This window comes from Silene latifolia, chromosome 3, assembly GCF_048544455.1.
Source record: "Silene latifolia isolate original U9 population chromosome 3, ASM4854445v1, whole genome shotgun sequence".
Taxonomy (NCBI): Eukaryota; Viridiplantae; Streptophyta; class Magnoliopsida; order Caryophyllales; family Caryophyllaceae; genus Silene; species Silene latifolia.
This window is the reverse complement of record NC_133528.1, coordinates 123,367,805-123,393,278: the sequence shown is the minus strand read 5'-3', so window position 1 is coordinate 123,393,278 and position 25,474 is coordinate 123,367,805.

Genomic DNA, 25,474 nt, shown 5'->3' with positions numbered 1-25,474 from the left:
CTTATAACATTAAAAAACACATTTAAGTTACTAAAAAAAACAACAATCACACATAAAAAAAGAAAAAAAATATATTAAATTACATAAGTGAGGCTGAAAACCGGATATATGGAAAAACCGGATATACGATTTCCGTATATACGGAAAAACCGTATCCGGTTTTGCTCACTCCTACATGTGACTCATTCATGAGCCCACTTCAAATATAAGGTGGCCCAACAATTAAAACATGATCAGCCCAAAAAAATGAAGCATAGTGAGCCCAATAAATAAAATATAGTGAGCCCAACATATGAAATATAGTGATCCTAGCATATAAACAAAACAAGTCACCAAAACAAACAAGAATGAAAACAAGAACACAAGCCATCACCCATCCGTGTCCACCATGAACCATGGCTAGGCTGTGTCCGTGCCGCCAACCCACGACGAGCCACCCAGCCGCCAAGCCAGGCCCACGCACAGCCCAACAAACAGCCCAACAAACACCTCCAACACTTACCCAAATCAACAAAACATGTAAACCACAAGACGAAATTATGAGCATGCTTAAGACAGACATATACACAAATTTTTCCAATCACAATAACCATTCTTTACAACCCAAAAATCCAGCCCGAATCAGTTCATAAACAGCCTGTAAACAGACCACCCACAAACACACACCCACGGTTGCCAAACAACCGTGAGGTAGCCCTGCAAACTGTAGCCAAACATGGTTCAAGGTAGACATTTAAAGCGATAATTTCGAGTACCCACATGTTGGTATGAACATGAAGAAGACAAGCACAACAGCCCGAAAGACTACCTTACCCGTTCCAAAACAGAGCTCAAAAACAGCCCTGTCACGATTCTAAAACCGAACCCAACAAGCCATACAACTCAAATTTCAGACGAAAATTAAAAGGGCAAGTTGAGACGGAAATAAGCATGACTATAACATGAATAACCACCACAAATTTTACCAAGATAAAGCTCAAGAAAACAAGAAAAACAGCAGCCATAATGTAGACACCTCGTTTCTGCACCCCTCGCAAACCACCCGGTGATGATTGGGCCGCATGTTTGATTCGCGGAACGATTTGTGACAGTTCGTAAGATTATCGTCAAGTGATTGCTCAAATATTAATGTCAACCTCTTAGTTGTCATCTACGTGCCGATACGGTCGTTTTGGCAGTAATTAGAGTACATTCGGAGTCCGGGTCAAAAACCGTCTCCGTTTTACGATAGTTTGTTAAATCCCGAGTCGAATGTTCTGGAATGTTCCGGATATTTCTATTCCATATTTATCAAATTTTATCTTTTGGCAAACAATATCCCGTAATATTCAAAAGATAATCGAATTAAATCCGTCCTACCATAACTTAAACACGGAAATCTTTCTTCAAATAGAGGAAACCTCCGGGAACAGACGCAAGAGTCTTTGCGCCTCTTCCAAGAGACGCAGTGGCTGCTGCGCCTCTTCCCAGGCCCTTCTTTGCATGATTTACGTATCTTTTTCATATCTTTCCGAGATTCACTTCCAAAGAGTCTCCGAAACCCTATTCCTTCACGTGATTAGTATAAATAGGAGCTTTCGTTCCTCATATTTCTCACGCGAGTGTCCGCCCTTCTCTTCTCCCTTTGCATTCTAGACTTCGTTCTTACTAATTGGCGCCTACGTGCTTGGACTTCCGACCACGTAAGCTCGGATCTTTCCGGGTACCAGCCTCTCCGTTGCATGACCGACCAATTTGACCACTACACTCAATCAATCTAATTAATCAATCGTTTTCCTCTTACGAGGGCACTCTTTCCTTGCATTCGCGTCGAGCATCACTAATCGATCTTCTTAGTTCTTCTCGTTCCGTCAACATGTAAGTCTGAGGGTGTATATTCCTTTTATTTATTGTATTTTAATTATTGTATAACAATTGTAAGGTTTATGTCGAAAACACCATTAAAATCGATTTCTAAAACCCTTTGTTAAAACCTGTTTTTGCGGATTTCCAGTAGACAGACGTCGAGAAAAGACGCAGCAACTGTTGCGCCTCTTCGAAGGAGCGCAGCACCTGCTGCGCCTCTTCGTGAGGCTGCCGCAGTTCCTGCTTCTTTTCTTCTTCCTCCGTCCTCTGTAATTCATACCAAAATTGCTCCTTTTGTTTTGTTCTTTAATTCTTCATCACGGTAATTTATAGATCATATGTATATTGTATATAATTCATCGTTCATGCTTAATTAGTCCTCAAGTCCGACTTAAATCCCTTATAATTCATATTTGCGGGTTTTTTTCGTCATTAAATTCAAGTTCCGGATTCTAGAGGTTCAATCCGTTCATATTGAGTTTCTGGGATTCGTTGTTGATAAATTTGCATCTGTTTATTTATTGTTCATCACTAATTCGTCCTCAATTCCTCATGTTTAGTCTAATTAATTCGTTCAGTTAGTTTGTTCATTAATTAACATCGACCCTTCACATAATTAATCCGTTTAATTCCGTCTCATCCATGTTCTACTGTTTTATGACATATTCATATGTAAAATAATCCATTAATCACTTTCATCCGAGTCTAAAATCATAATCAATCTTTAAATTTACCAATTAATATTAACGATTTGCAGTTCCGGCTTCACAGCCAGAACTCACCCTTGGAACAGACGCAAAGAATCGCGCGCTCTTCCAAAGGGCGCAGTGTCTGCTGCGCCTGTTCCAGGGTGATTTCTGTCCCTGAATTCCTTTTCTGCCTTGACCTAGTTTAATTAGTTACGTATTAACCAACTAATATTCGTAATATCACGATAATTCCTGTTCGTTAATTCTTTCTTTCTTTCTTTTATTCCTTTTTCTCAAATCGTCCGTTTTAAAGGTATTTTCGACATAAATCACCTAATCCAATGTAATTATTGTAATTTTCATTATTGTAGCTTATATTTATTGTATTTCTTTTATTGCTTGTATGTTTTTTACATGTAAATCCACCTTAAATCCTACTTCGACCCAATTGTATGCTAATTACATGTCAACCGACTTAGTCTAATTCTCACATGCTAGGATTAAAACTTGGATGTTGCATTCATGCATATAGCCGACGATATATCAAGTACGAATAAACTCCCTAATCATTAGTAGAGGCCGCTATCGAGGCGGGCGGGATTAGGTGTTCGATCAAAAGAGCTTCCTAATACGTACCCTCACCCCTTACTCCAGATCTCCGTGAGCACCCGTGTTCATTGGCATCCACGAGAGTCATTCTAGACATAGAATGCTAAGGGTAACGATTGCTTAGTGTTCATGTCACTACTTTGTGTCTTGACATGACACGAGGTATTCGAACGGTTCCAATTTCCCATAAAAATTGGTGGCGACTCCATACGAAATGCAAACGCTTGTTTTCGAGCCCCTTCATCCAAGCGCCCCGTGGGCGGCCCGCCCGTCCACGGTTTGGCGACTCACTGGGATAATACACTTACGTGTAGCCAAGGGTGAAACTTGAACAAGGTTAGGGAATAAGTTTGTACAAGACAATTGTCGGTTTTCATAACTCGGTCTTCCTAGACCGTTTAATTCGGCCTTCCTAGGCCCAACCCAACCCATTCGACCAATCGTCCCGTCTAAACGGTCCTAATTCTTATTTGGGCCTAAGGATGGATAGCGATTGACGTCATCCATACCATGATGCTTACTCTTGTTTGTATCAAGGGCCTTCACTACTTGAGGAAATGGACTAGGAATCGGCCTTACTCTTGTTTGGCACGAGCCTCTCCACAGACTTCGGGTTTGATGGTTCGGTATGGCAACCCACCCTTTAAACCAAAACCCTTCTAAAAGCACTCAAAGATCCCGTTATAATGCTCGTATAAATATGTAAACCTTACGTGATCACCATTTCAAAACAAATCATGACGAATTTCCAAAAAAATCAAAACCCAAATTTCAATCAAGAATTTCGAAATAGGGCCTTTAATTAGTACAAAATCCGGTCAAAACTCTGTCCGTTTGTCGTGTCAAAATTCGGGCCACAAGCCCATTTCAAACCTCACTTCAAGTCCACTCCTACAACTACACTACCGTTGACTAGGACACACATTTTCAAAGACCTTGTCTTTCTTCAAAACTCACTCAACACAAGTGGCACACACCCACTTCAAGAGTCGAAATTTTTCCTCTTTTAGCACGTGTGATAGAAAGGTCGATCGTGTTTTGATTCGTCGCCGATCTCTTATCCAGTTTCCAAGATGCCCGGATCAAGTGATGATACGAACCTCCAAAGAAATTCAAGAAAGTAATGATCGAATCCTAGCCGCGCTAGCCCAAATGCAAGTTACCCAAAACCAAACCTATGACCGCCTCGAGCTCATCGAAGGCCGTATCTTTGACGTAGAGGGAAGGTTGCCTCCCATTAAAGGTGAAGTACTACAATTTTCCGACGACGAGTCTAAGGATGAGAATCCAATCATAGGGACAACCGCAAATGAGAAAAGACTCCAATACCTAGAGGAGCAATTGATGTACCTTAAGGGGGACGACATTTACAGGAGAACAATCGTAAGTATGAAGCCGTCAATTCCAAATTGCCCACTAACTTTAGCATGACGGATATCCCTAAGTTTAAAGGACATGAGAACCCTTTGAACCACATCCGTGCCTTCAAGGATTACATGTCTATCAAAGGCATCAAACCCGAGATGTTCTTAAGGATCTTTCCTTCATCTCTCGACACCATCCCAAAGCAATGGTTCTACACTTTAGATCACAAAAAGGTCGCTACTTGGGAAGACGCCGCCATCGAGTTCTCAAAACAATACGCGGATAATGCCGAGATCCAAGTCAATATGCGCACTCTAGAGGTTCTTACCCAGAATGACAAGGAAGGATTCACCGACTTTCTAAGTAGGTGGAGGAAGACTAGTACTCAACTAGTAGAACGCCCGGATGAGGCCACTCTTGTGGAAAAGTTCGTGGATAATCTCAAGCCCATATATGCCAACCATTTGAGATATCAAAACATAAAGACTTTCAAAGACTTAACCGTCTTAGGGACACGAATTGAAGATGACATCCGCAAAGGACTCTTGTCCAAAACGATAGGTCGAGGATACCAAGGGTCCACAAGTCGTTCATACGGCTCTACTAGCAAGACCGACGAAGTTAACCTTCTCGAGCCATCCAAGAAAACTAGCCCACCAAGGAAGTTCACAAACCTTGGGGATACATACTCCAATGCTCTAAAAAGGCTAGTGAAGCAAGGCAAACTCCAACCCATTGGACCTACTCCCGAACCCGAAAGGAAATCCAAATTCTGGGACGAAAATTCCTACTGTGAATACCATAGGGGCAAGGGGCACGACACAGAAAAATGCTACAAGTTGAAACACGTGCTTCAGGATATGATTGAAGATGGTCGACTTCCAATACCACCAGGAGGTAAGCCCAACAACACTCAGAATCCTCTTGGAGTTCTAGTGATTACAAGTGATGAATCTACCTTAGATTGCTCACATCTCATTTCTCCCACCGAAAATGAAATTCATGCAATTGAGAAAGAAAGACTCTACTCTACCATCTCCCCTACCATTTCCGACTTCATCGCATGGGCAAGGAGTGTAGATAGACAAGTGTGGGAACTAGAAAACATGGTAACAACCTTGCGCAATCCCAATGTAACACCTAAAAAGCGTGTACCATTGACCTTCCCTCAAAATGCCACTATGCAAGAAGTAGTCACCATGGTCGACAAGCTAGTCGATCAAATCATACAACTAGAAAGGGACATCATGAGGATGAGGGAACTAGCCGCAATCAATGGGGTTTGGGCCGATGACGATGAAGACGAATATCTCATTGAAAACTCCTTAGTCAAGAAAATAGTCCAAAATGGCGAAGACCAAGATGTGGATCACCTAACTCGCTCGGGTCGTCCATACCAAAGCACTACTCAAAACGGTCCAACCAACGTCATCACACCAAATGACAACGAAGATGACCCCACTGATCATTTGCTCAAGCAATTACAAAGAACCAAGGCTGATCTTTCAGTCTGGCAACTAGTGGCAAGCTCATTTCCACACCGCCAAGCTTTACTGCAAGCTTTGGCCAAATTGAATGTGGCACATAACTCTACTCCCGAAGATGTAGTCAACTTGGTCTTCCAAGAATCACCGAAGCTAAGTAATCCTATTACTTTTTTTCGACGAAGACTTGCCACCTTTTGGCGCCAGTCACAACCTTGCTCTATACATCACCGTCATCTGTCTAAAGAAGAATGTGCCAATGACCTTGGTAGACGATGGCTCCGCGGTCAACGTCATACCCCTCAAAACGGCATACAAACTAGGCATGAAAGAGTCGGACTGGACCCCTACAAATCAAGGTGTGCGTGCATATGACGGTACACGACGAAAAGTGGTAGGACTTGCTAACCTAACCATAGCAACGGGACCAATCGAACGAAAGGTCAACTTCCAAATAGTGGACATCGAAGCTTCATTCAACATACTTCAGGAAGGCCTTGGATTCATGCTTCCAAAGCAAGAAACATCCACCCTTCATCAAAAGATCAAGATCCCACTAAATGGCAAGGTTGTGACGATTACTTCGTCACCCATCAAGGCCATAATCGAGAAGCAATCAAACAATCAAGTCCTTGCGGATCCCATATACGAACTTGGGGGCTTCCAAAGTGTAAATGTCATAGAAAGTGAGTTGGCACCCTTATACTATAATCCCTACTCTAACTTGGTGGTCAACCACATACTCAAAAACCAGGGATACTTCCCTGGAATGCCTTTGAACCCAGTTCGGAAGAACACCTTCGCGCCATACAAGAAAGGCAACTCATCAAGAATACCACTTGGACTAGGGTACAAACCCACAACAGAAGAAGTTCTCGAAATGCTCGCCCAAGTCCAAAACCGCAAGTATGTAGGAGTCCAAATGAGGCCATATCTCCCTACCTTGAATGGATACTTCGTTCAAGAAGGAAGTTCGGAACTCTTTCATGGATTTCCCGAACCTTGGCATTACCTCGAGAAGAAGTTAGCCGGAATCGAGATCTTTCACGATTGCTACTTCATCCCTCCAGAAACGGTTCCTACCGTCAAAACCCGTCAAGCACCTTGCTTAGACGAACAAGATGTTAGCCTCCTATTTGGGGAGGACCGATTTGTTAGGGCCGCGCAGGATGAGATCATTACTACGATACTTCAAGACGATCGCTTCAACCCCACCGCCTTGATCACGGAAATCGACACAAAGCGTGCGAAAGGGTGGAGGAAATCAATCAAATGGACCAACAATCAAGGAAGACTCTTCAAGCTCACCACTGGAGAAGGAGAGATGTTCAAAGAAGAACCAGAAGACGACGAGTTCGAATCAGAGTCGGAGTCGGAGTCCGAGTCAGAGTCTAGAGGAGTCATTAGAGAGTCTACTCATGTCGTCATCCCCACTCCCTTCGTTTCTCCTAGCTTATTTTCAAGTAGTCACAGTAGTTCGGGAAATGCCCCAATTCCTGTCCCTTTGCCGCCGCTATCCATCGATCAGTTGGCTCATTTGTTTCAACTTTACTCAAATCTTAATATGAATAAATCAGGTTCTGCTTACTCTTCGCGTTATCTTGAGTGCAATTCTGTTTATGATGATACTGAGGATGACCAAAACCCAGACTTGACCGAAATACCTCCCTACGTAGCCAAAGAAATACTGCAAGAAGGGGAAGGGGGACCTGTAATTGAGGACACCGAACCCATCAATGTAGGAACTGAACTAGAACCCAAAGAACTTAGGATAGGGACTACCTTGAGCTCTACCGAACGGGCCGACTTCGTAGACCTCCTAAATGAATTCAAAGACGTTTTCGCTTGGTCCTACAAAGACATGCCAGGGATCGACAGGGATATCGCCGAACATAGGATTCCGATTAAGCCAGGTTTCAAACCTGTGAAACAAAAGCTTCGACGAATGAGAACAGAGTGGGCTCTAAAGATTAAGGAAGAAGTTGACAAGCAATTCAAAGCCGGGTTCATCAAAGTTTCCGAGTATTCTGACTGGGTAGCTAACATAGTACCCGTACCCAAAAAGGATGGGAGAATCCGAGTTTGTGTTGACTTTAGGGATTTGAACAAAGCAAGCCCAAAAGACGACTTCCTCTACCTCACATTGACATATTGGTAGACAATCTTTGCAGACCACGCACTACTATCCTTCATGGATGGATATGCGGGTTACAACCAAATCAAAATGGCCATGGAAGACATGCATAAGACCGCGTTCGTCACCCAATGGGGAACCTATTGCTATACAGTAATGCCGTTCGGATTGATCAACGCCGGAGCTACATACCAACGCACCGCGACTACACTCCTACATGACATGATGCATAAAGAAGTCGAGGTATATGTGGATGACATGATCGTCAAATCCAAGGAAAGAGAGGGACATATCGCGAACCTTCGCAAGTTCTTCGCAAGGCTACGGAAGTACAACATGAGACTCAATCCTCAAAAATGCACATTTGGGGTAACGTCTGGCAAACTCCTAGGATACGTCGTTAGCCAACGAGGCATAGAAATAGATCCTTCCAAAATCAAAGCTCTGATCGAAATGCCACAACCTCAAACAGAAAAAGAAGTCAGAGGATTCCTAGGAAAAGTGCAATACATAAGTCGATTCATATCGAAACTTACGATGATTTGCGAACCTATCTTCAAGAAACTCAAGAAAACAGACCACACCATGTGGGATGATGACAAAAAAAAGGCGTTCGACCGAATCAAGGAGATATTGGCTAAACCACCGGTGCTCATGCCACCACAACAAGATCAACCTCTTGGTTTGTATCTCACAGTAACTGAAACTGCCATGGGTGCTATGCTAGCTCAAACCGTAGGAAGTGAAGAAAGAGCTATTTACTACCTAAGTAAGAAGTTCTTGGAATACGAGTGCAAATACTCACAACTCGAAAAGACATGCCTCGCTCTTGTGTGGGCAACAAAGAAGCTACGTCACTACATGCTTAGCTACTCTGTCAAGATATTCTCCAAAATGGATCCAGTCAAATACCTCTTCGAGAAACCCGTTCTCAACGGACGTCCGCAAGATGGACCATGATGCTCTCAGAATTTGACCTCAAATATGTGCCACTGAAAGTTATAAAGGGTCGTGCCGTCGCCGAATTCTTCGCAGAAAATCCCATCAACGACGCACAAACCATAGATACTTGGTCATTTCCCGACGAGGATATACTTCAAACTGATGTAGACTCTTGGGATCTATACTTTGATGGAGCATCAAACCTAAGAGGGTTTGGGATAGGAGTGTTGCTCATTTCTCCTGAAGGTGAGCATACACCGATCGCTGTCAAACTCGACTTCGAGGTGACAAACAACGCTGCAGAGTATGAAGCTTGTCTCATTGGACTACAAGCGGCAGTAAGCTTAGGCATCAAAAACCTACGAGTGCACGGGGATTCGTCACTGATCATCAACCAAGTTACGGGATCCTGGAAAATCCGAAGTGAAAGCCTAGCACCCTATCAGGCTAGGATAGACCAAGTGGCTCAATTCTTTGATCATGTAACCTACTTACACCTACCTCGAGAAGAAAATCAATTTGCGGACGCTCTTGCGAAGCTTGCATCTTTGATAAATATGCCAGATTACATGATGGAAATGCCTTTGTGTATCGAACGACGGTCGGAGCCGGCTTATGTCCATCAAATTACCGATGAAGAAGAAATCGCACAGGAACCCCGGTTCCAAGCAATCCTGAATTTCAAGCTTAATGGTACCTATCCACCAGATATGGACAAAAGGGGACAACGAGCTATACGCCTACTAGCTTCCCAATACATCCTAATGCAAGGAGAATTGTACAAAAGAACACCTCTTGGTGTAGTCCTACGTTGCCTTGATCATTCACGGGCACGAAAGGTGATGGAAGAAGTCCACGATGGAGAATGCGGTCCTCACATGAGCGGACCTATGATGGCAAAGAAAATCACACGTCTAGGGTACTATTGGACCACAATGGAATCCGATTGCATCAAATATGTGAGGCATTGCCACAATCAAATCTTCGAAACGTACAACATGTCCCTCCTTCGTTGCTCTATACGATGACATCTCCTTGGCCATTCTCCGCATGGGGAATTGACATAATTGGGAAAATAACCCCACCGAACCGGAGGTCACTTTGTTTCATCCTAGTAGCAATTGACTACTTCACCAAGTGGGTAGAAGCGGCTTCCTACACCGCTCTTACGGCTAAAAATGTGGCAAAGTTCATACAAAACAACATCATCTGTCGATATGGTTGCCCACATGAAATCATTAGCGATAATGGGTCTCACTTCCAAGCCGAAACCGAACAATTGCTAGCCAAGTACAAGATCAAGCATCATCACTCCTCGCCCTACAGACCACGGACTAACGGCGCGGTAGAAGCGGCTAACAAAAATGTCGTCACGATCCTCAAGAAAATGACTGACAACTATAGAGATTGGCCGAGCAAAATACCCTTCGCTTTGTGGGGGTATCGAACATCCGTCAGGACGCCCACTGGGGCTACTCCTTTCTATTTGACCTACGGCATGGAAGCCGTACAACCAGTTGAGCTAGAAATACCATCTCTGCGCATCCTCCTCGAGAGTCAAATCCCGGAAGCCGATTGGAAGAAAGACAGATACGAAGAACTCATCCTCCTGGATGAACGTAGGCTACGTGCCTTACATAATGTCCAAACATATCAAGCACGTATCAAACGAGCTTTCAACAAAAGAGTTAGGCCAAGAAACATCAAAGAAGGAGACTTAGTACTCAAATCGGTTAGAGCTCTTTTACCCGTCGACCCAAGGGGAAAATTCAAACCTAATGGGCCGGACCATATCTAATCAAATCAATTCTCCCGTGGGGTGCGGTTAGAATCACGGACCTAGATGGGAATGAGTTCTCAAACCCCACAAATCTCGACCAACCGAAACGATACTATGCCTAGGATAGAACAAACGCGCTCGCGTAAACCCACGTGTCGCTCTTGTGACACTAAATAAACGGCCCCTGGCCTATTTGAATGTCACTATGCTCTTGCATCTTGGCAAACTTGTCATCCTCATATCATCAAACAAACTAAATTCGCACCTCCAGAGTAAGCAAAAGCTCATGCTTATTTTCTATGTTCATTACAAGCTCTTGCTTCGAACAATTATTCTTTTACATTTACTCGAACTACGCGCAAGGGTTTGATTTCGCTTTTTCAAGTGAATACGTAGGCAATCCTTCACGGGATTCAACCCACCGTTATACTTAAAATGTAAATAGAAGGACATTTGCATTGCATTTGAAATTCGACAAGGATAATAATAGAAAATACCAACGGTTTCATAACCATTTAACCTTTTTATTTCATTCATCCATTTTCTAATAAAAATAGTACGACAAATAATAAAAATAGACGGGCTAGGATTCTAAAAATCCCTCCTTTTTATTACAACAATAATAATAATAATCAAATAATAATAATAAGACTTGGGCTATTCCTCCATCTTTCCCTTGCCCTTGTCGTTCTTGTCATATTTCTTGTCACGACCTCAAGCCGGGCGCTCTTGCACCACTTCAGACCTAATCACCAACGGTCTTTCTCGAGGCCTGACTCTTCCGTTCTTGCCAACCACCATCTCTGCGACAGGAGTAGTCTTCGATTTCTTCGAAGGATGAATGACTTGAAAGCCGGCTTCTTCTTCTCCTTCAGTCAGATGCTTCTCTTTCTCTTTCTCTCCCTCGCGCACTTTGTAGTCAACGGGCTCGCGCTTCCTCGATCTTTCGCTCTTCCGAAGTAGCAGCCTTTCTCCACCTCAGATAGGAATCCGACACCCACAAAGCATTGGCGGAGAAACTCAGGAACCACATGTTTCTTTGGGCCCATTTCATAGCCCACTCTCTTCGGCTCTCGGTAGTCAACGCCATAGCAGTCTGCGGGTCAGTGTCAAGCCTAGGGATCATCTGCTTCAATCCGACTTGCCTCATCAACCTCTCAGGAAAGATGTATACCATAAACTCCAATCCAGGAATGCGCACGGACCTAGTAGGATCCAAAGAAGATACTCCGGTGACAGACTTGAGGTGCCACCACGGTACAACCCACCTGATCAAAGGGCCATCATCAGTCTTCAGCTTGTTCTTCCAATAGTCACAGACCCGAGTGAAATCCACCATGTACAACCTCGTCCTCATCGAAATCATACGGGCATGATAGGAAAGTGCATGAACAGGGGGCTCGAGCAATCGGAGCCGTTCCATAAGCCAAACCTACCAAAACAGGTATTAGACACCCACAAAAAAAAAAAAAAAAAAAAAAAAAAAAAAAAAAAAAAAAAAAAAAAAAAAAAAAAAAAAAAAAAAAAAAAAACGAAAAAAAGAAAAACGAAAAAAAGAGAAGAAGGTGTCTTTTACCTGTAGGATGACGGGACTCCCCAAAAATGGAAGATCGCGGTTGGATTTCCTATTATCCAAGCCCAAGATAATCTCCCCTAAGCATAGACAAGCTGGGCTCTGCGCACTCCATTTGCTCAATAAGACCCAATAGACGGGGATCACCTTGCGCTTCTTCGTCAACATGTCCCTGAAAGACATATACATGAAGCAAACAGAAGCCAAATGCTCTCCTTCTAGCAACATAAGAGATAGTAGGGTCGGCCCTGTTGATGAATCGATCTATAAAATCCAACATCCGCACGCCTTTCGAAGTAACAAGACGATCCACCTCGAGTCTGGTCAGTCCAAGCAAATCTCTAAACTTGCTCTTATACCCTTGAGCGAGTAGAAGGGATGGCGGTAAATGTTCGGGTCCCACCCGCCAATAGCAGCAATTTCCTCCTAAAAGGACAAATATCACCTCCTGGGAACGCAAAAACATGGTAATTTGGATCCCAATAATCAAGGCAAGCATCCAAGAACGGTTTTACAACCTTAATGAGTTTCAAACTCAACAAAGACCCAAGGTTATAAGCACCCATATCATGCTTCTCCGTGTTCGAAAATTCATTGGTCCATTCCTTCAAGCGGATCTCCAAAGTATTCATGATGATAATTTTCTCTTGAGAATTTGTTTTGAGAATTTTATGAGAGGCGACAAAGAAGAGACGGAAGAATTATATAATTTAAAGCTTCGTCGACGTTTCTATTTATACCAATTCTTTGTTTCCAAAAATCCGTCGGAATCGCCCTGGTTGGGAACAAAGCGCGCGGCACTGCTTGCGCCTCTTCAAAGGGACGCAGCTCATGCTGCGCCTCTTCCCCAGACTCACTTCTGTGATTTCCGTGTTTGGATCTTTCCTAATTCTATAACGAATAATTTCCTATTCCTACGGGATTTTATTTTGGTAAATCCGAGAAATTTACCATGCTTCAGGTTTCCTAAATTCGCGGGCACGCATTTCGAGGCGACATCGACACTTCCGCCATTTCAGCACACTTTAAATCATTTCTTTTTTTTGACATAATTTATTCTTTATTTTCATTTTAATAAAATTTCAATATTTTCATTTCTCCACTTTCTAACTTATAGATTTCTCTTTTTCTTTTTTTTTTTTTTTAGGGGGTAGCCCTCCCTACCGTCCGGTCATTTCTGACAAATTTTTTGCATTTTGGTCCTTTTGAGTCTCATTTTGCACTAATTAAAGGCCTTATGCGTATATAAAATGTATGTGTTGCGTGTTTTTTCTATATAAATTTCGGCAGCATGACGGCGTAAACCGTTGTCTACCAAACCTGTTCAAGAACTAACCTGCAGGTACAAACAACACAACCCAGCAGCAAAGGCACTCAGGCCGTCATATATGCAACAAAAAGCAAATGTACAAGCAAACTGGGGGCTTGCGCCCCGAACAAGGTACAAATGTACAAGCAAACTGGGGGCTTCACCCCGAACAAGTCAAAAAGACCAAGTAAACTGGGGGCTCGCGCCCCAAACCAAGTCCAAAAATGTTTCAAAATCAGATGTACAAAACTACACAAGCTCTCTGCTGGCGCCCTCCCGGCTCGGCAACCCTCGCCATAAGAGCAGCGATCTCGGCATCCCGAAACTCGAGCTCCCTCGACAGGCGAGCCGTCACCTCCCGAGCCTGGGCCAACTCCCGTCCCGACTCGCGGTCACCCTGCAAACAGCAACAAATTGGCTCCTGTCAATCAACTCAATCAAAACTGGAAATCAAAAAAGGGAGATCGAAAAATGGGTATAAAGGTTCATACCTGACGACCTCGACCGCCGACGAGTGCCTCAATGGCCGTAGCTCGTAGCCGGTTGGCCACCCTCCATAGTGCCACGAACCGAGATGGTGCGACCTGCATTTCAAAAGAATTCTCAGTAAATTAGACAAATTCAATCAAATGTGTTCTTACACGAAAACTATGCAAAATGGGAGCTCACCCTCCGAATCGATCTTTTGCCGTCATCTAGGCCGGATCCGTCACGGCTACGTCAAAGTCACGTAACTCGGAGATCGTCGTCCTCCCGATGCGTCGGTGTACTCAAGGGTCTCGGGGTACTCTGGGGGCTCGATGCCCGCCGCCTCAACCTCCTGCAAAGACAAATAACTCTCATTAATCGACGATCTTTCGTCGTAATTCCCGAAGTCAATCAAAGAAAAGTAAAGGATACTCACCACTACCGGCCAATACGCCAACCTCCCGTAAAGGAACGCCGAGTAATCCTCGCCGGGGAGAAGAAGGTCGTCACCACCGACACCGGCCAAGTCCGCCTCCCTCTCAGCCTCAGAAGGCTCCCTAAACATCGTCCTAGGAGGATCGATGGGAACCGTCAACGCGCCCGAAAGCACCGACGAGCTAACCGCTCGCCCGGATACCATACGGACCCATCGACGTCCACAACAAGAAACTCGAGCTCCTAGGTCGAAGGACCTCAGCAACAAAAGGAGGCGCTCCAGCATACTCCGCCCAAGGTCTGGGCACCCACTGCAACAATATGAAGGCAAAGGTCATTCCTATGATTAATTTAAAAGCAAAGGGCAAAAATGAATGAATACAAGTGGGATACTCACGCTGCTCAGCTGAAGGGCGTTCACATCCCGCCGGTAGACGTTGTGAGAAGAACGCTTGCTCTTCGTCCGGCACATGACCCAATCCCTCACCACGGGATAGGCCCTCTCCAACGGCTCCGTCCTCTTGGGCGCGAGGCCCGGAAAGTAGGAGTACACCCACGCCTATAAAACAGAATAGTCAATGACGATCTTTCGATCTTTGATAAAAGAAAGGAATTTACGTTGATCTAAAGGAAGGTTCATACCTCCAACAGTAGCCCAGGTCCGACAGCGCCAGGAGAAGTCCCCTTCTCCATCAACTCCGGACGAACCATGGCCCTCATGAAGCGGATGAGGACCGCAAAACCAGCGATGACCCGGTCCCCGCCCTAGGGAACTCGGTCGAAAGAAAGGGAAGAAGCTTCGTCGACGACTCTCTCACCCTTGTCTCCGAGGTAAATCGAAGACAAGAACCACCAAAGCCACGAGCAGCCCTCGCTCGGCTGTACAAGGAGGAGGAGCCGTCTCCCTCCCATCAATCACCACCGATCTGGGGTCTTCCCCGCAAAGTAATCTCGAACATAGGTCCTGGGTACCAAACCCGGCACCGCAACAGCCTTCGGCGACGGGTTCCACCGATCAACCTCCTCGCCTCGGCCGAATCCGCCCTCATGCCAGTCTCCGGCCACGTCATCCCCTCAGTCCCACACGGCAGACCAGAAATCATGCCGTAGTCCTCCAAGGTGACCCCCACCTCACCAAAAGGCAGGTGAAACGTGGAAGTCGTGTCCCAGAATCGATCCAAGAAAGCGCGGACCAGGCTAAGGTTGGCCCGCAACTTCCTCTTCACGATATCCCTCCGGACCGAACCGAGGGACCAAACGCTCCGCGCTCAATCATGGCCCTCTCCTCCTCCGACGGTACCGCTCGTAATGCTCCATCGCTGTCGTATACCCCGAGAACGACCGGATGTTCCCGGCCTCCTATTATGATTTGAAACAAAGCTATCTTTAGTTTTGAAATAAATTTAAAAGAGATTTGAACAAAAATAGAAAAGGATAGGTAATGAGTTAGGGAATTCCTATTTACCAAGCTCTTCACCGTCCTGTAGGACAAGTGACCCTCTGCAGCCCACACAAGGTGCCTACTCTCCCGGTCTCGGCCACGCGCAGAGCACCTCTCGGTGGCGACCTCCTCGTCCGAGATGGGCCCGTCTCGGAATCTCCTCCTCATCGGCCTCCTCCTCCTCGGGAACCTCCTCTGCGGCGACCATCACCGCGGCGGTGAAGGCCTGCTCCAAAGCCTCCTCAACAACAGCGGCATCTACATCCACGGGATCTCTCCCGGAAGTGGAAGCATCGTCACCTGCAACGATTAAAGCAAATCCAGGCCGCATCACATGATGGCAAGCCTTTGTTAAGTAGTATTTCGAGCCTTCAAGGCCCGGAAATCGCCCCTTTCTGGCCATCCTTGGCCATATTCCCACCAAATCAATCACTCATGTGATGAATAGGGTCAAGTCAAGTCCAAGTCAAGACCTAGTTCCGAGTTCGAGTCGAAAATTCGGCAGCATTTCGCTATAACGGCGATTATGCCCTAAAAAGTGTCCTGAAAAAGTTGTCACAAACCAAAATTCCGAGATGGTGGAGAGTTTACCCATCATCCAAGGGTCCCGAATATCAAATTTCATCACCAATGGGCAATCCTAAGGCCATTTTCGAAGTAATTTATGATCTAGCTGTGAAACCGTCTCAAAATTCGCTCAAGGGCTCAAAACTTGATGAAAATTGAAAGTAAATACATGGTTATGTTCCTAACATTGCCTACTACTCATTTCTAGTATCAATTTGGCATGACAAATCCATTTGGGGGAAAAGCCCCAAATTTTCGATCAAAAGGGTCGAAAACCCTAATGTTCGCGGCTCAAAATTCGACAAATGTGGAAGATTAATGCAAGATTAAAGCACATACCTCGATTAGTCATATTTTAAGCAAGCTTTTGAATCCAACCTCGACGAAATTGGTGAAGATTTGAGAGAGAATGGAGTAATTTATGTTTCGAAATAATGAAATAAATCTCTTCGATTTCGCGTTTTTTACGCGAGAATTCTTTGAATTGGGGAACAGACGCGGCAGTCTGCGCGCCTCTTCCAAGAGACGCAGCTCTTGCAGCGCCTCTTCCTTTGTTTCCCTCCATATGGATTTTCAAAAATCCGTTGTGAGTTCGTTATTCGTGGGCCCATCTTTGGTGCGCCTCTTCCTCGATGACATTTTATCACCTTTGGTCCGTTTCGACGATTTCCTTTCGTTCCGGCCGCATTTTATTCAGTGCGACAGTATTTTGCAGTATTGTCCAAATTCATTTTATCCCGCGCAGCAGTATTTCGCAGTATTGCTCAACCATTTTATCCGGCGCAGTAGTATTTTGCAGTATTGCTCACTCAAGACTTTCTTTCATGACGATCAAGATGTTCCTGGTCGTCTGTCCCCAGCGCAGTAGTATTTTGCAGTACTGCTCATTCAGGGTTCTCCTACGACGATCAAGATGTTCCTAGTCGTCGGTATGTTCCCCAACCAAAGTTCGCTTGAGACCAACGCAAGCAGATTCAACCTCCAAATTTCACTAGAGTTCGCTTGAGACCGACGCAAGCAGATTCCCCCAGCAGTTTCTACTGACGTCCTGCTGTTTTCAATATCTCTTATTCCCCGCGAAGTTCGATTAAGTCTCAGGTATGATCTCTTCTTATGGCTGGCGAGCTTCCTTACGTAGTCTAATGGACTTTAAACGACCCTCCCCGATAGTCGACAGACTCTAAAATGTTCCCGACGACAGGTCCTTGGCTCAGACCCCTTGAGCCGCCTCGCATCGCCATAGTCGTCAGGTTGTAATCTTCGATTGACCTGATGGCTATACTTTGACTTTCGCCTTGTCCAAGCCTCAGTCAAAGTGGGGGCTCTGTAGACACCTCGTTTCTGCACCCCTCGCAAACCACCCGGTGATGATTGGGCCGCATGTTTGATTCGCGGAACGATTTGTGACAGTTCGTAAGATTATCGTCAAGTGATTGCTCAAATATTAATGTCAACCTCTTAGTTGTCATCTACGTGCCGATACGGTCGTTTTGGCGATAATTAGAGTACATTCGAGTCCGGGTCAAAAACCGTCTCCGTTTTACGATAGTTGTTAAATCCCGAGTCGAATGTTCTGGAATGTTCCGGATATTTCTATTCCATATTTATCAAATTTTATCTTTTGGCAAACAATATCCCGTAATATTCAAAAGATAATCGAATTAAATCCGTCCTACCATAACTTAAACACGGAAATCTTTCTTCAAATAGAGGAAACCTCCTGGGAACAGACGCAAGTCTTTGCGCCTCTTCCAAGAGACGCAGGTGGGCTGCTGCGCCTCTTCCCAAGCCCTTCTTTGCATGATTTACGTATCTTTTTCATATCTTTCCGAGATTCACTTCCAAAGAGTCTCCGAAACCCTATTCCTTCACGTGATTAGTATAAATAGGAGCTTTCGTTCCTCATATTTCTCACGCGAGTGTCCGCCCTTCTCTTCTCCCTTTGCATTCTAGACTTCGTTCTTACTAATTGGCGCCTACGTGCTTGGACTTCCGACCACGTAAGCTCGGATCTTTCCGGGTACCAGCCTCTCCGTTGCATGACCGACCAATTTGACCACTACACTCAATCAATCTAATTAATCAATCGTTTTCCTCTTACGAGGGCACTCTTTCCTTGCATTCGCGTCGAGCATCACTAATCGATCTTCTTAGTTCTTCTCGTTCCATCAACATGTAAGTCTGAGGGTGTATATTCCTTTTATTTATTGTATTTTAATTATTGTATAACAATTGTAAGGTTTATGTCGAAAACACCATTAAAATCGATTTCTAAAACCCTTTGTTAAAACCTGTTTTTGCGGATTTCCGAGACAGATGACGTCGAGAAAAGACGCAAAGAATCGCCGCGCCTCTTTCGAAGGAGCGCAGCACTGCTGCGCGCCTCTTCGTGAGGCTGCCAGCCTCTGCTTCTTTTCTTCTTCCTCCGTCCTCTGTAATTCATACCAAAATTGCTCCTTTTGTTTTGTTCTTTAATTCTTCATCACGGTAATTTATAGATCATATGTATATTGTATATAATTCATCGTTCATGCTTAATTAGTCCTCAAGTCCGACTTAAATCCCTTATAATTCATATTTGCGGGTTTTTTTCGTCATTAAATTCAAGTTCCGGATTCTAGAGGTTCAATCCGTTCATATTGAGTTTCTGGGATTCGTTGTTGATAAATTTGCATCTGTTTATTTATTGTTCATCACTAATTCGTCCTCAATTCCTCATGTTTAGTCTAATTAATTCGTTCAGTTAGTTTGTTCATTAATTAACATCGACCCTTCACATAATTAATCCGTTTAATTCCGTCTCATCCATGTTCTACTGTTTTATGACATATTCATATGTAAAATAATCCATTAATCACTTTCATCCGAGTCTAAAATCATAATCAATCTTTAAATTTACCAATTAATATTAACGATTTGCAGTTCCGGCTTCACGACGAACTCACCCTTGGAAACAGACGCGAAAGAATCGCTGCGCCTCTTCCAAAGGGCGCAGATGTCTGCTGCGCTGTTCGAGTGATTTACGTCCCAATTCCTTTTCTGCCTTGACCTAGTTTAATTAGTTACGTATTAACCAACTAATATTCGTAATTTCACGATAATTCCTGTTCGTTAATTCTTTCTTTCTTTCTTTTATTCCTTTTTCTCAAATCGTCCGTTTTAAAGGTATTTTCGACATAAATCACCTAATCCAATGTAATTATTGTAATTTTCATTATTGTAGCTTATATTTATTGTATTTCTTTTATTGCTTGTATGTTTTTTACATGTAAATCCACCTTAAATCCTACTTCGACCCAATTGTATGCTAATTACATGTCAACCGACTTAGTTTAATTCTCACATGCTAGGATTAAAACTTGGATGTTGCATTCATGCATATAGCCGACGATATATCAAGTACGAATAAACTCCCTAATCATTAGTAGAGGCCGCTATCGAGGCGGGCGGGATTAGGTGTTCGATCAAAAGAGCTTCCTAATACGTACCCTCACCCCTTACTCCAGATCTCCGTGAGCACCCGTGTTCATTGGCATCCACGAGAGTCATTCTAGACATAGAATGCTAAGGGTAACGATTGCTTAGTGTTCATGTCACTACTTTGTGTCTTGACATGACACGAGGTATTCGAACGGTTCCAATTTCCCATAAAAATTGGTGGCGACTCCATACGAAATGCAAACGCTTGTTTTCGAGCCCCTTCATCCAAGCGCCCCCGTGGGCGGCCCGCTGTCCACACATAACACCCACGAAAACATACAGCATATACTCGAACAAAACCACCATAGCCGAATCCATTATGAGAAATATGCTATGAAAATACTCAAACAAACATGTAAAATGACTACTAAATTCACATATTCAACCATACACATGAGAAAGGCATAAAGGTTTAAACTTTGCGACAAAAACGACTGAAAAATCGAGTAAAAGGCGAAATATCGACACTTTGTTTGGTAACCTATCACCGTTACATCAAAAGCGCTCTAATCTTCAAATAAACGGTCCACAATGCACGAGTCTTCCTCCGGGTTTTCAAATTCTTCACCTAGAGACAAAGAAACGGAGTATTTAAGCTAAAAGTTGAAACTTTTATAAGATAGTCTGTAATACTACGGTTTTTCCTAAGTCTGTACTCGGTCAAATATGGCTCACTCGGCCGAGTAGGTGTCTTGTGTGTTTCTGGAAAGTTTTACTGCCCAGGAATACTCGGCCGAGTATGGGAATACTCGACCGAGTAGAGGATACTCGGCCGAGTATACTCTATACTCGACCGAGTATTCGGTCTGACGGGGTTTATTTCCGCGGTTTGATTTAGAAAGGATTAGAGTTATATAATCGTGTATTAACAGTTTCTAATCATTTCTCACAAAACCTAAACACTTCAACGTAACTCTAATCCTCTCCAAATCTCTCTTAAGTGTGTGGATTGTTAGCAAGTCTTCTTCATCATTCATTATATCGTTGGTGTCGGTAAGTCCTTGATTTCATTAGTTTCATTGGTTAATCTTTTAGGGTTTGGCTTAATCTAGATTGCCTTGATTGTGTCTCATTGCAGTTGTGCGAAGGTAGGGTTTCCCTACTCGGTTACTGTTTAATTGTTATAAGATTGTGGTAATTGTTGTATTGTTGATTATCTGCTGATAAATGTTGGTGTTGGAGTTGGTGTGGTTGTTGTGATGGTTGTTGATGTTGTTCGCGAGGCGCGTCCTCGGCTGAGTGGAGTCACTTGCGGGAGTGGCTTCACGCCCTAGTTTCGCTCTCTATGGAACCCGCCACATGAGGGGATGTGCACATAAATGAATAGAGTTATCGCTCGTTGATGAGCGGGGATTTGGTGGGGATTGGATGCGGTCCCTCACTCGCGGTGTGGATTACCTGTTGCGATGGGTAGTTTGGCAGTGCTACACACTTTAGTGTGTAGTCGGTTACTATGTGAGATCGGGAGTTGGAGGTGTGCTGATCACCAATTGCCTTTCTATACTTGTCTTGTTTTGATTATACAGTAACTGACCCCGTTGTTGTTTTATAAAATCTGTGGTGATCCATTCAGGGATGGTGAGCATATTGTGACAGGTGATGATGTGCTTTAGCTATGGGGACGTCATGGGGAGTCATCACTCGAGTCTAGTTGCCATTGTCAAGAGCTTTTAGTTTTAGTTTTAGTTGTTGAACAGTATACACTTGTACTTTGCTTTTTGGATTTAACTATGTAACCAGTTAATCATTTATACTTTAATAATTGTGTTTTGGATTGGTAACTTTGATATACTAACCTCGGGCAACCGAGATGGTGACGGTCTCTCATGCTAGGGTGGTCCTGGTAAGGCACCTTGGTATGTGGGGGTGTCACAAAGTGGTATCAGAGCGACGATTCTAGAACCTAAAACCAATGAACCCAATGAACTTAGGGAGTCTTTATAAAATGAACTCGGGGAGAGTTGTTTGGAGCTACCGCAAAGACTTGGGAGACGTCCCGAAATCGCATTGAGGCCCTTAAAATCTCTAACCGATCACAAGAGGGAGTCTTGGAAACTGTTGGATGTCGAGTCATGTATGTGTAGTACTTGTAACTGGAATCTTGTTCAATGGTTGGATGAAATGATGAAGGAAGTGGAATGTGATAGTATTTGAAAGATGCATTGAAAATTTGTTGATGTTAGATTTTGAGCATGAAATATGTTGAGCATGTTAAGTGTTTATTATGTGGCTTTCAAAAGGGTAGTGGTATATCGTATATATCTTGGTAAAAAAACATGTTTAAGTATGTTTATGATAGTAGCAGCTCATTTTTGGCATGACTCGGTCGAGCAGGGCGGGTACTCGACCGAGTAGGGGGGTACTCGGCCGAGTAACCAGGCACTCGACCGAGTGTTTTTTAGGGTGTAAAAAGCAGTAGCTTCTGGTTGTGATCACTCAACCGAGTATTAGAGCATACTCGACCGAGTGAGGCATACTCGACCGAGTATGTTTTCTGTATTTTTGACGTTGGCTACTGGAGTGGAAAACTCGACCGAGTATTAGTAATACTCGACCGAGTAATCAATACTCGACCGAGTATCTCACCATACTCGGCCGAGTGCTTCTTTGGTGGAGGGTCATGTTTATTTTCAGTCGTAGGCAATGTGCTTACGTTTCCTTGCTTCTTATCAGCTCAAAATGCCGCCAAAGGGGTCAGCCGTGTATAACCAAGCATCTGATATAACCACATATGAGGTAGCCCGTATGATCGAGCAGCATGATACTCTTTTTGAGGCTCTTAAGAATGTGGGTTAGGGGGCTGAGAAACCGGTGGATGCTACCCACCTGAGCACTATCATTGCCCGCTTCAACCTATCAACTTATGAGGGCACCGGAGAACCTAAGCGGCTTCATAACTGGCACCGTGAGATGGAGAGTCTCCTTGAGGTTGTTAAGTGTCCGTCGGAGTTAGCTGTTGAGCAGGTAGTGTACTACCTGAGGGGTGAGGCTGCAGTGTGGTGGCAAAACGTGAAAGAAGATGCCAGAGCATACTACAGGGATGAGGGGCACGGTGTTATACCGTCGTCGGGTTTGAAGAGCGCCATGAGGGAACAATTTGTGCCGGAACACATCCGTCACAAGATGAGATCCGAGTTCGATTCTTTCACCATGACCAATAACATGACGGTTATGGAGTACTATCACCGGTTCCTTGAGTTGTCTTGCTATGCGGAAGACATGCAGCTGGGGCAACGAGGTTTGGCTCTTCGTTTCGAGAGGGGCTTGGCACCCAAGATCATGAACTGGTTACCAGCTGGGGTTATCACCGATCTGAAGGATGTGTACATGAGGGTTGGGCAAGCTGAAAGGTTGGTGGATCTATCCAAGGAGGCTACAGAGAGAACCACTACTGAGAAGAGGAAAGTAGAGAGTGAGAGTGGCAATCAGTCGGGCCACAAGAAGGGCAACTATGGTCAGTCAAGGGCTTTTTCAGGAGGGTCTGGGTTTGCTGGAGGTTCTCGAGCATGGGGAAGGGGTGGTGGTTGGAGTGTTAGTGACAACTCCAATCTCACTTGCTACAACTGTGGGGGAATAGGCCACAAGAGGTATGATTGCACCAGTATCAAAGTTGGAGGGGATTCAGGAGCTTATGAGGGGAGTTTCTCTCAGGCTCCGAGTCAAGAGTTTTGTTAGCAACATGCCATCTGGGTCATGGGGTAACCGTGGAGGGCAGAACAACAACAATGGCGGCTTCAACCGCAATAGTGGAGGATCTTATCAGTGCCCGAACAACAGTGTGACTCGGAATTCGACAGCTATGCCGAGTACTTCTAACACCTCGGTCCAGGGCGGAGGTCAGAAAAGCAGCGACAAGCTCTTTATGATAGGCAAGCAAAAAGCCGAGAATGATGCTCATGTAGTCACCGGCACCTTTCTCGTTCATTGTACACCGTCTTTTGTTTTGTTTGATTCTGGGGCAACCCATTCTTTTGTGTCTAGGGGTCATGCCTTAGCTATTTGTTTGGGGGAGTTTGAGCTTGTAAAAGATGATGTGTTTATACCTTCGGGATAGTCGGTGTCTTGTGTTAAGTTGTATAGAGATGTGTCCATGTTGGTTGGAGGGATATACTTACCGGTCAACTTGTTAGAGTTTTCTATGGATGGTTTTGAGGTTATCGTCGGGATGGATTGGTTGGGTAAGTATGATGCTAGGATAGACTGCCGATAGAAGAAAGTGTCTTTGAAGGGTCCTAAGGGTGTCAGGGTGTCTTATAAAGGGTTTATAGTGACGCCAAAGTGTAAGTTCATCGCTGTAATAACCTTAAAGTCATGTTTAAGGAAGAAATGCCCCTTGATCCTTTGCCAAGTGAGAGATCGGCGCACGGAGCAGCTAATAGCATCTGATATACATGTGGTTCGAGAGTTTAGTGATGTTTTTCCAAATGAGATACAGAGGTTACCACCTAAGAGAGATATCGACTTCAATGTGGAGCTTAAACCGGGGATAGGTCCTATATCCAAAGCACCGTACCGTATGGCACCTAACGAACTAGAAGAGATGAAGAAAGAGTTACATGATCTGCTAGATAAGGGGTATATCCGGCCTAGTGTATCACCATGGGGAGCACCGGTGTTGTTTGTGAAAAAGAAAGATGGGAGCATGAGGCTATGCATCGACTACAGAGAGTTGAATCGTGTCACGGTGAAGAACAAGTATCCTTTGCCAAGGATTGATGATCTTTTTCACCAGCTGAGTGGCGCAGGGGTGTTCTCTAAGATCGATTTGAGGTCGGGTTATCACCAGTTGAGGATAGCAGATGAAGATATACCTAAGACAACTTTCCGGTCTCGTTATGGTCACTATGAGTATGTGGCGATGCCTTTTGGTTTGATGAATGCACCAACAGCTTTCATGGATCTGATGAACCGGGTTTTTAGTCCGTTCTTGGACAAGTTTGTAGTCGTCTTCAATGATGACATCTTAGTCTACTCTAAGACTAAGGAAGAGCATGAGGAGCACCTGAGATTAGTTTTGCAGACCTTGCGAGAGAATCAACTTTATACCAAGCTATCCAAGTGCGAGTTTTGGTTAGAGGAAGTGGCTTTTCTGGGTCATGTGATATCTAAAAAGGGTGTGCCAGTGGATCCTAGCCAGATTGAGGCAGTGACCAAGTGGGAATCACCGAAGAATGTTGCTGAGATTCAAAGTTTCTTGGGTCTAGCTGGTTACTACAGGAGGTTCGTAAAGGAATTTTCTACGATCGCGAGACCTATGACAGCTTTGATGAGAAAAGAGACCAGTTTTCGATGGGAGGAGAGTTGTGAGACGAAGTTCCAGACCTTAAAGGAGCGTTTGACCACAGCTCCTATC